Source organism: Montipora foliosa, unplaced genomic scaffold (assembly GCF_036669935.1).
Source record: "Montipora foliosa isolate CH-2021 unplaced genomic scaffold, ASM3666993v2 scaffold_414, whole genome shotgun sequence".
NCBI classification, from domain to species: domain Eukaryota; kingdom Metazoa; phylum Cnidaria; class Anthozoa; order Scleractinia; family Acroporidae; genus Montipora; species Montipora foliosa.
Genome location: NW_027179717.1, coordinates 380001 through 384980, shown reverse-complemented (window position 1 = coordinate 384980; position 4980 = coordinate 380001). Strand labels below are relative to the sequence as shown.

At 39.3% G+C, this 4980-nt stretch overlaps 1 pseudogene; it reads right to left on the bottom strand.

Moving 5' to 3' along the window:
• Positions 1-731: 731 nt before the first annotated feature.
• LOC137988361 (uncharacterized) lies at positions 732-2049 on the bottom strand (annotated as a pseudogene).
• Between the last annotated feature and the right edge of the window lie 2931 nt (positions 2050-4980).

Here is a 4980-nt window from a genome sequence, read left to right as displayed (position 1 = left end):
TTTTGTACTCAAGCTAGTCCATGTGATTTCTTATGATATACAGTTTATAGGCAATTTGCTGTTAATACGTTATTGTCAGTCTGTTTTGGGGTGGACTCTTGATGAATCTGATTATTGCACATTGCACATTGCACATTGTTTCCCTAAGCAACTATTTATTAGTTGAGGAATATTAGAATTCCCTAGGAATAAGATTTAGAAAAAAATGTCGAATGTCTAGTGAAAATCTGTGGAATTCTTGGTGGGTAAACATAAATTGTAGAAAATTCTCCAATAGTAAACACAAAAATAATATTAAGTGCATTTCTTGGGGGGAGCCCATGTCTGACCAGCGCATTTTAACGCATTTATTTATGGGTATATATGTACATAGTTAATCTAGGGACTGGTTATGAAACCCTGGGAATTTCAAAAGCTGGAACAATAAAGTCGCAAGTAGATGTTGAACCGACCGTGACCCTGCACAATCTTTGTTTTTGGTTCACAAGTTAATTTCGAATAAATTAGTCGAAGCTTTTGATTGGTTATCCTGCCGAAAACACCCTGTTTTTGTCGGGTTTTGTGCAGGGTCAAGGCCAAAAAAGCGAACAAAAACATGAAACAAAGAAACTTGTCGAGTTTCATAACCAGCCTACATCTATTAACTATGCTATGTACGAGTAACAGTGAAAAGCCATATGCATCATTCCTTAACCGAGGAGATACACTACAAATGAACACAGAGTCGATACTAAAATATCTGTCCAACATCAAAAACAGGCATAGGAGACCCAAGCTTAATATTTGAACAGTATTGAAAACGGCGGTTAAAAAAATGAGCCAAAACATTTTGAGCAATAAATAACAGCGAATTAATTAACGATACAATTCGGATGCCGTAAAATTCAACATAAGAAATATAATTTCAAGGAATGAAAGTTTCAAAATCGCTCATAAGCTAGTCTAATTTCTTTTAACAGCTCGCACAAAATGGCAAGAAACTTACGCAGGTACTTGGTTCTACTTGTGAAGAACCTGCGCCAGTTTCAGGAGAAATTCTTGATCCTCCTTCCTTCGCTTCTCCGCTCTTTCCTCCTCTCGCCTTTCTCTTGCCGCTTCAGCTTCGAGGAAGCTCGTGTCAGCCGCTTGCTAATACTCCACAAAGGACTCAAACACTTTATCAAACTTTGTAAATACATCAGGAGCGGTTTTCCTTTTTTTATTTGCCTTCAATACGGCCGACTGACGGGGTACCGGCTTCTTTGTTTCATCGGCTTCCGTCGCACCTGAAGGAACACCATGGCGACCGCCAAAACTTCAATGGGTTGCACAAACGTTATAGCCAAGAGAGAAATAAAAAATGTTTGATTTATGGTATAGTTATCTCAATATTACACTGTATAAATACGGATACACCTGTCTTGTATCTGCTTGTACAGTACGCATATCAAAAACTCTCAAATACGGTATTCAAACATACTGATTGAACAAAACTTTCACAGACGTCGTCAGATGTTGCTTTTGGACACAATTCTATTGTCTGGCCCTCCAATCGGAGAGGATTTTAAAACTCTTACCTGTTACCGCTGTCAAATAACTCAGAGGTTTGTGAAGCTTTTCTGACTTTTCTTTGCTGCTGCCAGGGTTGTTTACGTTCGGCTCAACGTTTTCTGCGCCTGTTATTTCTTCATCATCGACGCCATCTATGGAAATTGTTGCGGACTGTATAATTACCTTTGGTTTGGTACATGGCTTGTCCGACAAAAACTCGTCCACTTCGTCGAAGAAAGCCGGCTTCTTCTTTGGTGTGGCATTTCCCGTCTTGCTGCATTCGTCTTTGTAGTTTCTATAGGCGCTTATCAAAGTGTGGATTCGTGTCTTGCAGCTGCCGTCGTCTCTGTCTTCATAGCCTGCAGCTCGAAGATATGCCGCAATTTCTAGCCATATTGGCTTTTTTCTTGTGCATGATTTAAGCTGGAGCTGGATATTCTCGTCTCCCCACTTTTCAAGTAACAGGAGGGTTTCTTTGTGCTCCCAGATTCTTCCGCGAGTTTTGGTTTCTGCCGCCATTTTGAAAGTATTTTATTAAACATGATTGTTAAACTACCTCGAGAGGTAGTTTTGTTAAACACGGTTTTAGACGTGTTTTGTTAAACACGCCCGCAGTGTGAACGGCCAGTCTTATTAAATCTGTTTAACAAAACAAGTTTTAAACATGTTTAAGCTTTGGTGTGAACGGGGTATATGACCTCACCCGATCACATTGGTTTCAGTGTTTAACTCATCTACACATGCAGCACAGCGTATTTTATTGCATTTTAAACATTAGCATCTGCTTTGCTTAGTCCAATTGTACTGATCCAGTGGAAGCTTTTAAGAGTAGTTTAATGTAAATATTAGCCTTCACACAGGCTCTCCATGTGGTTAATCGGTTACCAGCTGTGGCGATTAGAGCCTGAGCTAGCTAGCTGTTGACCGAACGCCATTTGAGCAACAATTAACCGACCTACGGAGAGCCTGTGTGCAGGCTTTGTAAATATCGCCTACGGTCATACAACATAGAAAAAAAACCACATTTCTCAAACTTTTTTCACAATAAAGGTCTTCGGTAACTGATTACAAGAATATAACGTTCGGTTCATTAAATATTTTTTCCTTCGGAGCGACTTTTCTGATGAGTGCTCATCGAGCAGATAAACTACCCGAAACGTACTGCTTTTTTCGGCTCATCGTCTGAGAAAGAAAATACCTTAAGGTGATTCTTCAGAAAAAACAGTTGTCGAACGATTTTCTTGAAACTTTCCTTGAATATTCCCTACTAATGCCTGTTTTGAGTACTACAATAAAAAAGATATGTCACCGTGCTTGCTTAAGAGATATAATGGGCCAATCATACCCCACTGATACTAAACACGCGCATTTGTTAACACTTGAAAAGATACATGATAGGTAGAAAGTCTAGAGCCGATATGGAACACTGTCCTATATGTAGTCTATGGAAAAATCACTCAACTTAAAACGACGTCAACTCAAAACCTTTCTCGAGTCGTTGTTTTCAAGATCATCATTTACATTTTAGGTCAGAAACTTAAGGCGCTTAATCTTAATCCACATCTTACTAATTGGTATCTTAGTTTTTTGAAAAACAGGAAGCAGCGTCTCGTTTTTAAAGGTGGAAAGACTTTTGGGGAGGGATTTGTCCCAGATTCCTTAAAAGGGAAAGTGTCTCAACCCTTTTGGCGTTTATTGTAGGTTTATGAATTGTGCCACAGTGACACTATCATTCGTTTTCATAATACTTTAGTTATGACCGAATTGAAGACCCGACTAGCTGAACAAGAAGCTACAACAGCTCGCGGCTAGCCATTTTGTGTCTGGGGAATTATCTTTTGAGTGAAATTTGATACGGAAGTCAGCTGAACTGGAAGCTGAATATCTTGCTATTTTCTTAAAATTGATTTTATTTTGAACCGCGGCAAAGGCGGGTTCCCGTGAACGCGCCTTGGAATAAAAACATCCAGTATCTGCAGATGATTTCTTCATGTTTTCTCCCTGAAGAAGACCGATAAGTCGGTCGAAATATAGGTGTTCGTTAAAATCATCTCTTCTCCTCATTTGTGTTATATATGTATTATAAGATAACAAAAACTGGAAAAACGACTTCCTGATATTTCGTCACAGGGCAACTGACAAAGCGATCAGAATCGTTACAAGATATACTCTCGTTGATGTAAGACGCAGCAATATAAAAATGCAAGCGCGTTACAACACAGTGGGAAATTGAATCTTAAATCTACAACCTCCAGATGCAAGGCTGAAAAGCCCCTAATTTTTTTTTTGTCGGCGTGCCTCGGACAGGCTCGATGTGATTCAAGAAATTAGAGCTGAAAATCATAACTTAGAACAGGCGCTTGCCAAACATGACTGCAGGACAGCTGCAGGCGAGATGAAAGGACCAACTGGCGCAGAATTCTTGCTTCCGTCGTTTTAAAAATTACGGCCTTTCTAGAAAATTTATATTACCAAGCAACTGCGCTAAGATAATTTCTTGCACTTCGTCTTTGTCTTTTTGTTTTTTTGTTTTCGAGTGTTAGACGATAACAGACAAAATAGGCCCTGGATTCTTGATAACCGATGACAGAAACAAGTCTTAGAGGGCTGTTAATTAACTTAAGCATTATACTCCATGGAAGCGTTTAAAACTCACAGGGGTTTTTTTGTTTTCGAAGTTCCGGCCTCTTGCACTAACTCCGACAGTAACATAAATTCTCTCTCACCAAGAACAATACGACACTGGAACTGACAGTGGTGCTACAGCAAAATTGAGAAGTCTTGAAGACCCAGCTATCTATGACCTGACCCGATCACATTGGTTTCAGTGTTTAACTCATCTACACATGCAGCACAGCGTATTTTATTGCATTTTAAACATTAGCATCTGCTTTGCTTAGTCCAATTGTACTGATCCAGTGGAAACTTTTAAGAGTAGTTTAATGTAAATATTAGCCTTCACACAGGCTCTCCATGTGGTTAATCGGTTACCAGCTGTGGCGATTAGAGCCTGAGATAGCTAGCTGTTGACCGAACGCCATTTGAGCAACAATTAACCGACCTACGGAGAGCCTGTGTGCAGGCTATGTAAATATCGCCTACGGTCATACAACATAGAAAAAAAAACACACTTCTCAAACTTTTTTCACAATAAAGGTCTTCGGTAACTGATTACAAGAATATAACGTTCGGTTCATTACGGTAAATATTTTTTCCTTCGGAGCGACTTTTCTGCTCTGAGTGCTCATTGAGCAGATAAACTACCTGAAACGTACTGCTTTTTTCGGCTCATCGTCTGAGAAAGAAAATACCTTAAGGTGATTCTTCAGAAAAAAAAATAGTCGAACGATTTTCTTGAAACTTTCCCTGAATATTCCCCACTAATGCCTGTTTTGAGAACTACAATAAAAAAGATAAGTCTCCGTGCTTGCTTATATATTTAAGAGATAT